This window comes from Ctenopharyngodon idella, chromosome 24 (assembly GCF_019924925.1).
Source record: "Ctenopharyngodon idella isolate HZGC_01 chromosome 24, HZGC01, whole genome shotgun sequence".
NCBI classification, from domain to species: Eukaryota; Metazoa; Chordata; class Actinopteri; order Cypriniformes; family Xenocyprididae; genus Ctenopharyngodon; species Ctenopharyngodon idella.
In genome coordinates, this window is record NC_067243.1 from 28434653 (window position 1) to 28448391 (window position 13739).

General features: G+C 37.7%; 1 gene segment (V, D, J or C); it reads right to left on the reverse strand.

The window, feature by feature from the left end:
- LOC127506802 (immunoglobulin kappa light chain-like) overlaps nt 1-13739 on the reverse strand; it is a 339850-nt gene that overhangs the window by 24196 nt on the left and 301915 nt on the right.

Here is a 13739-nt window from a genome sequence, read left to right on the forward strand (position 1 = left end):
AACTAATAATGAGCCCAGAACAGTGTAGAATGAATGATAGAAAGTGTTCAGTGACCTTACAAAATATTAATAATGACCAAATCAATAATATACATGATTCTGTCGATAGACTTCAGAAATGTGTGTATAATTGTTTGACATGTTTCACAACATGAGGAAGTTGTTGGAAAATGTGATTGTGACTGATCTACAGTCTTCAGGATAATGATTTAAATAGAGCGAGTCACTTTGCATTGTCACACATGCTTCAGTGCTCTGAGAGTGTTTATAGTGCTGTGAGTTTAAGACTTCATGACTGAGAGCAGAACAGAACACAATCTTCATCATCACACAAGACAAAAGAACAACAATGAACAAAATCACCTTCTTCATCTGGACTCTCACACTGTTTGCTCAAGGTTTGTGTAATGCAGCTCTACAATTATTCTCTTGAAATATTAAATGTTTATAATTTTAAAAAATATATATATATTTTTCTTGTTCTTTCTCTCAGAGTGTAGAGGACAGATCACTGTAACTCAGAGTCCATCAATAACAGCAGTTCAACCAGGACAAGAAGTCAGAATAAACTGTAAAACCAGCAGTGCAGTGTATAATAGTAATTATTTAGCCTGGTACTTACAGAAACCTGGAGAAGCTCCTAAACTCCTCATATATACAGCAACAAGCCATTATACTGGAACTCCATCTAGATTCAGTGGCAGTGGATCTGGCAGTGATTTCACTCTGACCATCAGTGGAGTCCAGACTGAAGATACAGGAGATTATTACTGTCAGAGTGAACACTGTCCTAGTAGCTGTGTGTTCACACAGTGATAAAGAGTGGTACAAAAACCTCGGTCAGTCAGACGTCACAGTGATGCACTGATACAGCTGAGAGATACTGCAGCTGCTGATGGAGGATCACAAACAACACAATGTTGTATCAAACCTTTCAGAAACATTATTTATGTATTTTGATGTACTAAGCATGTAACATAATCTTTATATTATATGGCGCTTATAATGTTAGTGGTGCTTGGTCCTGCAAAACTTGCCACTACAATGTAATTAACTGCTGGAAAGTCAGTCACTTTAATTGCACTTCCATGCTTCATCACTAGATGGCGTGTCTGTTACATAACTGAGTTCTCTATCTGTCAGTCACTTTGACGTTGTGTCGATGTGATGACACTAGTGTAGTGTTTCTCATCCTTTTTTACTCGATGACCTCCTCCTTCACCAGATCAATACTGCAGTGCCCCCCTAAGATGCCTGACATTTCCTCTTATACTGAACTTCCACAGCAAAGAGAGAAAAGTGTTTGTATTTAAGCCTTTTTATTAACATTTGTTTGCATTATTACTCTTCTACTGCATGTTTTGTAATATTCTTTAATATTCTTTTTGAAAACATAACTGGTAAATTAAAGCTATGCTTTATAACTTAAAGAAATCCCTCTGTTAAATTATAATACTCTGATGTTATCCAGGTCGAGTGATTGCATCTGTGCCAACAGAACGATTGAGACTCCCATCTAAAGCCTGTCGGTTCACGTCGTCCCTGATAACAAGAACTTAATGCTGTTGGACAGGCTGTCTCTGCTGTACATGCCACGGACATGAACGAGGATAGTCCCGACCCAGCACACATGCAGGAACTATGCTCGTCAACCGATTTATTAATAATTAATAATCATCAATAATTAATAATCATAAACTGTGAGGTAAGATTAGTATACACACATCAGAAGGCCTACTCTCTCATCCCTGCATAGAAAGACACATGTGCAAATGAGATGCTAAAATTCAATGGTTAAAAGCAGCACTTTAAAGGAAAATTCACTAATCACTGATGCACATTATGACAGAAACCCTTAACAATGTTCTAACTTCATAAATACAGAGATTATGATATAAATAGACAGTAAAGCAAATACAGGATAAATGTGAAACAGCAAAACGACCTCTGCTTCCCCGTCGACATACAGCATGAGCGCAAATGCTTAAAGGGGAAACAATAAATCTTCCTATGGTGTCCCAGTAATTGTTCCTGATTAAATCACTGAAAATACAACATTACATACAAGTTTTGCTGAAATTAACTCAATTATGGAATCTTTTCTTTATTCCTCTATGGCATGGTGTCGCCCTCAGGCAACATAAAAGGTTTTTGGACTTCACACCGGATCTATATATGACACGTCTGTTCAGTGAAATGAGGGGCTGAAGTGGGTGCAGCCTTTTCTGTTTATCCACATTTCATGATGGATATATTATCAGGGACCCCCAAGGGTTAAATAAAAACAAACAAAACAAGCCCTATAATTTAATAAAATAACATATTATGAAGACACTTCATATTTAATGGTATTAGATGATTTGATAGTTGCATTTAATAGATTACAACTTCAATAAAACATTTTCATTTTGTTTGTAACATTGTATTTGAAATGGTAAAACATTGTTGACTTATCTTAAGTGTCTGAATTTCTGAGGAACTCTTATAGCGCTGCAGGACTAGCCTACAGCAAACACTGAACCAGACTATTAAATGTTGAGCAAGGGATCTCATTGGCTGCAGGATCAGCAGAGCCCAATCAGCCTGAGTCATTTGGTATTGATGTGATTGCTTACAGACTGCATGTAAAGAACCGATCGAAGCCTGTGCCATCTTCAGTTTCATGACTGAACTAGATTTCTGACATGACAATTCTTGGAGAGTTTGTCATGGTAATGAATATGACAATGTTAATGTGTTTGGTCTGCTGCTGTTGATTATATCTGCTGTAGAGTACAGAACTTTCCACTGCCAAAACACACACAACATGCTGCTGCTGTACGAGCAAACATGAATCACCCCATAGCAGATCTGGACAGGTGGAGCTGGGGGAGGTGGAGGGTTTCTGAAAGTACACTGCACTGCTACAGCAAACAATAGACAAGTGTTTGAATGTTGAGCAGCAAGATCATTGACTACTGATACAGCAGGAATCATTCAGTTGTGTCCTGTAGAGAATGATGTGTAAATGTGTATGTCTGACTCTGTATATTTACTGTTACTGTGCTTTGGTGATGTAAAGCCTTTCTTTTAACCCTGTCAGTAAAACTATTGGACTCTGAATGTATATCGTCCTGATCTCTCTTCTGTCTTTTGCATTCAGAGGGTGTTTTACATGAGCGGCTCATGCTTCACTGCTCTGAATGTGTTTATAGCTCTATGAACTGAACATGACATGATCAAGAGCTCTTCTTCATCAACCAACAAACATGACTTTCAGCTGCAGCTGCTCATAAACACAATCACACACAACACCGATCACAGACAAACACTAATAACACTAGATCATCTAAATCAACATCAATCTTGTGTTTATGAAGAGAATGAGTCAGTGTTTAATATGATCATCATGTTTTAGGTGTAATATATGATCCCTGTCAATCAAACTGAACAGACTGAATTCAGTCACTTCTGCTGTCTGGACGTGATGCTTTCCATTTGATTTTCATGACATTTTCATATATATTTTCATCACCACATTTTCAGCAGAAGTGAAACTGGTGTGTTCCAGTCCAGATCATGTGACCAATCACAGTGAGACTGAAAAGCCCATTTGCATTGTCAGGGTGGAGTGATTCTGATCCTCTCAGAATAGAGCAGCTCTGTCTCCAGAGACCATGTTCAAACCCCAAGAGCTTTATTTGACATTTACATCAAGCTTGTGAAAAGCACCTGCATGTTCATCTGTTAGTTGAATGATGTTGTCAGACACAAAGTGAACTTGTTGAGAAGCTTTATTGAATGTTACAGCAGATTGAAAGATCACACAGTGCTTTGACACGCCAGCTCTCTTTCAGTATTGAGTTGTAAATCACTACAGCTGCAGCACTAGACTCATGTGAATCCTGCCTGACACAGGACACTCAGATACGGCTCATCTTCAGGAGAGAAACATCAGCACTCAGAGCTCTTGTGGAACGAGACCTCATGAGGAGCTCCATCATGTGTTACTCTGCAGACGTACACCTCTCCCTTTTCCCAGCGTGCTTTGCTGAGGGTCAGGACGCTACTGCGGCTGTAGCGGCCGTCCCGCTGGCTCTCTGCGCTGGTCACGACCCCCTCGGTGACCTCTGACCCGTCCAGTGTCCAGCTCACCAGCGCCCCCTGTGGAGAGTAAGAGCTGAGCAGGCAGAGCAGTGCGGCTGAGTCTCCAGAGATCTGCAGAGAAGAGGGCGGCAGCAGAGACACTGAGGGCTTCACTGTGGGACCAGCTGCAGGAGACAAACACAACACATTCACAAACACAAAGAAAAACAGATTAAACTCATAGTGAGATACATTATGTAAATATGTGTAGATTTTTTTTAAAGGAATAATGCTGTTCTTCTGAATGAATATACATGACAATATCATTGTTTTAGATTGAATAATTATAAAACAATATCAGTAACACTTTACTTAAAGCCTTCATACACAATGCATTTTAAAAGTATTTTAATGTATTAATTAAGCATTGTTATACACATTATAATCATGTATGATCTCATGAATAATTGTAACCACAGTTTCACTGTAAAAAAATAAGGCAACCTATTGCATTCAGCTAATTTGCTCCAGTTAAAATCAATGTAAAAACTTTTGTTTCTGATTATATCTAATATGTAATGAGTAACAGGTAGTATTTTTAACTTCTTGTCAAAGAATATTTAGCAATGCACTGCTTGTTTTTTCATTTCCATGTTTTATTGTCAAAGCTACACGACATGAACATCATTTGCCTCTTAAAACTAGAGGCACACATTTTACCCAATTTCACCCAGGCAAACAAGTTGCAAAAGTTGCAGTGAGAAGAACATATACCTCAACACACAAATCTCAAACATGGTGATGATCAACAATTATAATCCAGTAAAAATATGAACTCTGAACCATATGACAGCAGAATAACTGACAACAAAAACAACAGCAGCAGCATAAATCAAGCCAGCAAATGTAAAGCAATAATCCTTTTTTAATAATAATTACCTCTTTTTTTTTTTTTTTCAACTTAGCTAGCTTTGAAAATAAAACATGGAGATGAAAAAACAAGGATTAGCTGCTCGCATTGATAAATGCTAAATATACTTTAGTTGTCTTGACAAGACGTCTTCAGTTCAAAAAACTACCTGCTACTCATTAAGATGAACAAAAGTTTTCATGTTGATTTTAACTGGAGCAAATTAGTTAGTAAAAAGTAAAAGTAAAAAGTTAAATCCGGATAGGTTGCTTTATTATTATTATTATTATTATTATTAAGTTAGCTCAACATTTTTTTTTTTTTTGTACGGTTCTATTAATTGTTACACCTTTAGAATGTATAATGTATTAAAAAACATGACAAACAACCAATTTCAGATGTAGAGATTTGCAAGAAATTTGCAAATATTATAATGCAACTTTGGGTACAATTATTTATGAAAAGATATAAGGCATTATAATGTACATTATGAATACCTTTAAGGCTTCAAGTAAAGTCTCACCGAAATCTAATAATTATTATTATTTAAAAATGTTGTTCTTGTTTCAGCTGTAAAACACTTTCTGAAATCTAAATTGTATATATTTTTAAATATGTAATTTAAAGGACTTACCGAGCACCAGTTTAGTTCCTCCACCGAAAGTCCACCACAGTGATACAATCTAATGAAACGGTCGTACAAAAACCTCTATTCCACTCGAGTGAACACAAACTCCAGCAGAGAGAGAGAAACAACACTTCAACACACTGATATTGGAAGAAACTCAGATCTTCTCAACACTCAAACATTCAGTTTGGATGAAATGATTCTCAAAAAGAAAAAACAAACTCTTTCACACAAAATGTTTGTTATTGCTTGAAAAACAGTTTAATTATTTTCATGATCATTTAAAGCAGTGGTCACCAACAGTGGCGGCTGGTGCTAAATTTTTTTGGGGGGGCACAAAGAAAAAAAGAAAAGAAAAAAAAAAGAATTAGCCTAGAGATGCAGAATGGGCTAATTGTTAAATAATGTGATGTAATGTATCACTACTGCTTATCTAAAACATGGAAAATTCAGTATTTAAAGCATGCCATAGGGCTGGGCGATATAAAATTTGTATTTAATTAAAAAAAAAATTAATTAATTTTTTTTTTATTTCATATCCTGCCCAATATTTTCCTACAAACAATGTTCGTATTGAAGGCTATGAAAACAAACATGAATGTAACCATGTAGTCTATGTTATATTATGCGCAAAAAAGGGGTCAAATTACATGAGGCCTACATCCTAACATTGTGACACTACAGTCTAAAAACAAAATAATGCTTTTTAAAGCAGAAGTTACATTCACTAAACTAAAACTGAAAATAAAAAAAGCACAGACTAATTATTAATCTATTATGATTACCCTACAATAATCACTTTACAGTTATGCTATCATAAAAATACACTTAGGTGTAGGTTCGAAATTCTACATATGCTACATTTATGTTCGCAAACAAAAACAAATAATCAACAACAAATATTTTAGCTAAATGTATATTTTAGTCAGAATTATTGTGCTCCGTCTGTTTGGCGCGCATGCGCACGGCAGCGCTCGTTCACGGAAGTTTGTGCTTCCACTCCTGGACAGCAAAATGGAAATATTTTCTTGACTTTCTAACATTACAGATGGAGAAAATGTCTGTGAAATGTAAGTTATGCACTGAGAGAGACGTTTCCACCAATCGCTGCACAAGTTAAGGTTACGTATGATGACGAAAGCATGTTAGTGCTAGCCCTCCCGGAACCCATAGAGGATGCATTGCAGTGCCTGCAGTTCGAAAAAAAAAAAGTTTTTTGAATGGAAGTTTATGGGAGCACTGGAGGCAAATCTCGGCCAGAGTGATATCGCCCAAAAAGAGGCGGTACTCCACAGAACGTGATTGACGCTGATTGGACTATAGCCTATATCCAGAGGCAGAACAGAACAGCCTAGCAGTGACAGCTAGCGTAACACTGTGGTTGAAAAAAAATCCGTCCCTTTCTCACTGGTGATGCGTCGCCCTATTGCCCTAATGAAGAAACCACCCCTGGTCACCAACCTTTTTAAGCCCAAGATCCCTGACCTTGACCTTTATGAAAGACAAGATCTACCTATTGAAGAATTGATAGAAAAAGACAGCCCAGATTGTATTTAGGATTTTTTCATGGCCAATTCAGATTCTGATTGATTGATTTATTTATTTAATTTTACAAGCAAATTGGCCGATTCCGATACTGGTTGCATATATTTTATTATTATTATTATTATAAACAAAAATATCTAGCCATTTCAAATTATAGGTAGGCTAACCACTCATGATCCAAGCAAAGATGCTACACACGTTACATGAGCAGTTGTTTTTGATTTGAATTAGATTAAATTTCAAGACTGAATGAGGCGCAGCATCTGACACCAGGTGGCGCTTATGGAAGAGCATTGATACAGCCTTTCCTTGGTTACCGCTGTAAACAAAGCAGCACTGCGCTTATAAATAGACCTACTACTTTATTCGGAGGTAAGAGGAAAATATAATGCTATTGCCTTCGAAACTTTTCTGAAGACAGTAAGTTCAGAGATACATTCATATAACCCCTCAGCCCCAATTCAATATTTATATTTTCTTTTATTAACAGCCGTTTACAGACTCAGGCATGATCTGGGCTATTTACATTTATCGCTGTCCCAGTAGCTCCCGAAAATAACAGAAAAATAAATACAAACATACAGTACAAAGACTGGAGAAATATAATGTATTTTTGTACTAATATTTCTGTTATTTTCGGGAGCTACTGGGACAATGATAAAGATCGACCACTGATTTAAAGAGTTAATTGATCTTGTTTACAATAGACATGATTTGTTTTGACTTTATATCCTATATTTCTCATTCTTTCTCTTGTCGTGTGCTGATATTACACTGTTTAAAGAAATAAATTTGATGATCTGTGACCTCTGAGGTGACCTTTGACCTCTTTTATCATTGATGATGTTGTGGAGTTTCTCATAATGATGTTTCTGTTAGAGATTAGAGATTCACAATCAGTCCTGATACTTTCTGAACAGACTCATGATTCATGATCTTACTTTAGTGATGGAGGTTCATCTAGTGGAAGTGTAGCAGTGATGATGGTCACATGACTGAATATGGACACAGAGATGGACGTTCATCTGCACATCCTCAGTGTCTCAGTAGTCAGAATAAAAATAAACTAGCAAAATAACTAAAAATAACATTAGTGAGAATGTAAATCATCATTCTGTAACTCTAGTGTAAATTAGTTGGTCTGTTATAAGTCCTGCCCACTTCCTTGCATTGTCACACATGCTTCAGTGCTCTGAGAGTGTTTATAGTGCTGTGAGTTTAACACTTCATGACTGAGAGCAGAACAGAACACAATCTTCATCATCACACAAGACAAAAGAACAACAATGAACACAATCACCTTCTTCATCTGGACTCTCACACTGATCGCTCAAGGTTTGTGAAATACAGTTTTGTTTTGTTTTTAACAATGATTTTTAATTATTTTAAAATGTCAAATATCATTTTCATTTTTGTTTGTGTTTTCCCTCAGAGTGTAGAGGACAGATCACTGTAATTCAGAGTCCATCAATAATAACAGCTCAACCAGGACAAGAAGTCAGAATAAACTGTAAAACCAACAGTAGAGTGTATAATGGTAATGAGTTAGCCTGGTACTTACAGAAACCTGGAGAAGCTCCTAAACTCCTCATATATGATGCATCAATCCGTTATACTGGAACTCCATCTAGATTCAATGGCAGTGGATCTGACAGTGATTTCACTCTGACCATCAGTGGAGTCCAGACTGAAGATACAGGAGATTATTACTGTCTGAGTTACCACTGGATCAACAGTAAAGATGTGTTCACACAGTGATAAAGAGTGGTACAAAAACCTCGGTCAGTCAGACGTCACAGTGATGCACTGATACAGCTGAGAGATACAATCAGCTCATTCAACACAATCACACACAACACTGATCACAGACAAACACTAATAACACTAGATCATCTAAATGAACATAAATTTGCTTGAAGCTCATCAGTATTTTTGTATATAACATGAATATTTTGTTGATGTGATCATGGCTTTTATTCCAGTAAGGACTGTTATTGTTTTATTAGTGTTTCATAGTAAGGACTGATTGCCAAAACCAGTTTAATAATATGATTGTCATAATTTAATTACATTTTTATATTTTTTTATAGAATGATTGTAGTGATGTTTTCATTTGTTGTATGTAGAGATTGTGGATCTCTTCTGTTGTGTTTGTCTCTTCTCCATCTTCACTCTCAGTGTTTTTCATCATCTCTCTGTTCCACATGATGTTCACTTGAGTTTCTCTGTAAATTATATTCAACGATCTGAATTCAATGCAAACATGTTCTCAAGCTCAACTCTTCAACAGTGAATGTAAGCCACATCTTCAAATCTCACACCACTGAATGATTTACTGTCAGAGACTGGGTTGCTCTCCTCAAATATGTCTCAACATCGTCTCCAACTTTGCTCAGATTTGCCAAAGTCTGAAATAGTCCATTTAAATTCGTACAAGTCAAAATGATGTTCTGATGTCATACCTGCACCACTCTATGAGAGAAATATGGTGGAATAAGTCCCGCCTTCTAAATAAAAGAGCCAATCGCTGATTGATAAAGTCATTGGGTCACTGCAGCTGCCTTTAGAAGCTCCGGTTGCTATAGAAACAGTCAGTGTTCTGAGACTTATAACAGCACATGTGCATTGGCTGGTCCGGCTTGAAAAATACAGTTTTTTTTTTTTTTTTTGGTCATGATTTGAGCGTTTAGAAGCAAAATTGATGAGACAGTTGATCTCAGATTTCATTGGCGATTTAAAAAATGCAATTTAATCATAAGCTTGGTGAACAGCTTTGGAGAATTTGATGTTTCCTCATTGAAAGAGATAGGAGCTGTACTGCACGACTGAAACAGCTGTGCGAGAGGCGTTTCAAAGATGGCCGCTGAGTGAAATGACTTGCCTTAAGGTCAAGTCAAGTCACCTTTATTTATATAGTGCTTTTTACAATGCAGATTGTGTCAAAGCAGCTTTACAGTGATAAATGGTATATAATTTTGGCTGCACAGCAGCTCTTAAAGAAAATGCTGTCAATGTAGGCAGATGCAAAGCACTGTTGAATATCAAATGTCAAATGTCAAGTGTCCCCAACTAAGCAAGCCAAAGGCGACAGCGGCAAGGAACCCAAACTCCAACAGGTGACATCAGGTGGCAAATAGGTGTTAAAATGGAGAAAAAAACCTTGGGAGAAACCAGGCTTAGTCAGGGGGCCAGTTCTCCTCTGGCAAACAGTGCTTTGTTACGATTCAGGTAGCTATCATAAGCCCGATAGGATCGCAACATTCAAAGTATTTATTTCAGTTCACTGTGCCACTGGCTGTCGTGTCAATGGATGATCTAGTTGACTCAATCTCTACTGACACTTCAGGGGTGCGTTGTGGTCGTGTCAAGGCGTAGGTCCTCAATCTCACCTGGATACGGCCTGGATCCGGTTGACTACGGTAAACTTCGGGATAAACAGAAAGACTAATATTAGCGTAGATGCCATTCTTCTTCTGATGTAATGAGTACATCTGGTGTTATAGGAAGTGTTCCCGGTTCCGGCTGACCTAATTTATGCAGCCCAATAATCCTTTAACGGATTTGAAAAAATAAATTGATAATGTGTTATGTGTATGCCAGGTTAAAGAGATGCGTTTTTAGTCTAGATTTAAACTGACAGAGTGTGTCTGCTTCCCGAACAATGCTAGGAAGATTGTTCCAAAGTTTAGGTGCCAAATAGGAGAAGGATCTACCGCCTGCAGTTGATTTTGATATTCTAGGTATTATCAGCTGGCCTGAATTCTGAGATTGCAATAGACGTGAAGGACTATAATGCATTAAGAGCTCGCTCAGGTACTGGGGAGCTAAACCATTTAGTGCTTTGTAAGTAATTAGCAAGATTTTAAAATCTATACAATGTTTAACAGGAAGCCAATGCAGTGTTGACAGAACTGGGCTAATATGGTCATACTTCCTAGTTCTAGTAAGAACTCTTGCTGCTGCATTTTGTACGAGCTGTAGTTTGTTTAACAGGCGAGCAGAACAACCACCCAGTAGAGCGTTACAGTAATCTAGCCTTGAGGTCATGAACGCATGAACTAACTGCATTTGTCATTGAGAGCATATGTCGTAGTTTAGATATATTTTTAAGATGGAAGAATGCGGTTTTACAAATGCTATAAACATGGCCTTCAAATGAAAGATTGGTATCAAAGAGCACACCCAGGTTCCTAACTGACGACGAAGACTTAACAGAGCAGCCATCAAGTGTTAGACAGTATTCTAGGTTATTACGTGAAAAAGTTTTTGGTCCAAAAATTAGAATCTCTGTTTTTTCTGAATTTAGTAGTAGGAAATTACTGGTCATCCAATTTTTTATATCAGCTATGCATTCCGTTAATTTTGTGAATTGGTAAGTTTCGTCAGGGCGCGAAGAAATATAGAGCTGAGTATCATCAGCGTAACAGTGAAAACTAATGCCATGCTTCCTAATGATATCTCCCAAGGGTAGCATGTACAGAGTGAACAGCAACGGTCCTAGTACTGAGCCTTGCGGTACTCCATATTGAACTTGTGATCGATATGACATCTCTTTGTTTACTACTACAAACTGATAACGGTCAGATAAGAATGATTTAAACCATGACAGTGCAATTCCACTAATGCCAACATAATTTTCGAGTCTATTTAAAAGAATATTGTGATCAATAGTGTCAAATGCAGCACTAAGATCCAGTAACACTAATAGAGAGATACAACCACAATCTGATGATAAGAGCAAATCATTAGTAACTCTAATGAGAGCAGTCTCAGTACTATGGTACGGTCTAAATCTAAATTCTCTAGGATCAAGTTGTGTTTTTTTAATAAGAGGTTTAATAATAGCCAGCTTTAAAGTTTTCGGTACGTATCCTAGTGATAAAGATGAATTAACGATATTAAGAAGAGGATCTATGACCTCTGGAAGCATCTCTTTCAATAGCTTAGTCGGTATAGGGTCTAACATACATGTTGTTGATTTTGATGATTTAACAAATTTAGACAATTCTTCCTCTTCTAAAGCAGTAAATGAATTGAATTTTTCCTCAGGGACACTACAACGCACTGTCTGACGCAATACTGTAGTAGATGGTTGCATGGTTATAATTTTCTCTCTAATATTGTCAATCTTGCAAGTAAAGAAGTTCATAAAGTCATTACTGCTGTGCTCTTTGGAAACATCAGAAGTTGAAGCTTTATTTCTTGTTAATTTAGCCACTGTATCAAATAAATACCTAGGGTTGTGCTTATTTTCTTCTAAAAGTTTTAAAAAATAGGCAGATCTAGCAGTTTTTAAGGCCTTCCTGTACTCAATCATTCTCTCTCTCCATAAAATGCGAAAAACTTCTAGTTTTGTTTTCTTCCATTTTTCTGGCTGCTACCTTTAGGGCCTGAGTGTGCTCATTGTACCACGGCATTGGATTAATTTTCTTAATCTTTTTTAAATGCAAAGGAGCAACTGAGTCTAATGTGCTGGAAAAGACAGAGGCAATAGTTTCTGTTGCAACATCGAGGTCTTCTAAGCTGTCTGGTATGCTAAGACGATGAAACTGATCAGGAAGATTATCTATAAAGCGATCTGTAGTGGTAGAAGTGATGGTTCTACCATATTTATGGCAAGGAGGCAGTTTAGCAGCCTTGACTAAATGTAGTATACACGAGACTAGATAATGATCTGAGATGTCGTCGCTCTGCTGCAGAATTTCAACGGCATCAATATCGATTCCATGTGACAATATTAGATCTAAAGTATGATTACGACAATGAGTGGGTCCTGACACGTGTTGTCTACCTCCAATAGAGTTTAGAATGTCTGTAAATGCCAATCCTAATGCGTCTTTTTCATTATCTACATGGATATTAAAATCACCAACAACAAGGACTTTATCTGCAGCTAGTACTAACTCCGATAGAAAATCAGCAAATTTTTTGATAAAGTCTGTATGGTGTCCTGGTGGCCTGTATACAGTAGCCAGCACAAATGTCAACTTATATAATGTTACATAAAGTACCATCACTTCGAAGGTCAATCGGTGAGAAATTATACAATCTCAAACAAGGTGCTATGTCTGTCAACGAATATGCTTTACAATTTAGAACGCTAGCTGCCTCCAGTGGTTGGAATGAACAAGCCCTTATTACCACCTACCGACAAGGATTGGATCCTCGGGTGCGGTTGCATCTCGCTGCATACGAGGATTCCATCGGCCTCGAGCGCTTCATCCAGCTTTCCATCCGCTTTGCCTCCCGTATGCAGTCGTGTATTGAAGAACACCAGGGCCAGTCACTGTTTAACACCCTCCTCCGTCGGCCAGAACCCGTCAGCCCTCCAGAACCAGCCAGTGAGTCCATGCAAGTGGAAAATTCACGCCTCTCTTCTGCTGAGCGACAACGGCGGCTGACCCTGAATCTATGTCTGTACTGTGGTTCCCCTGGGCATGTAATCTCCGCATGCCCAATTCGCCCTCCACGTCCTATGGTGAGTGCTATCATTCCCTCCATGAATAAGATGAAGCCACTCACCACTGTAGTAAACCTTACTGCCGCTGATGTTTCCCTTCCAGTGGTGGCGCTCCTCGATTCAGGGTCAGC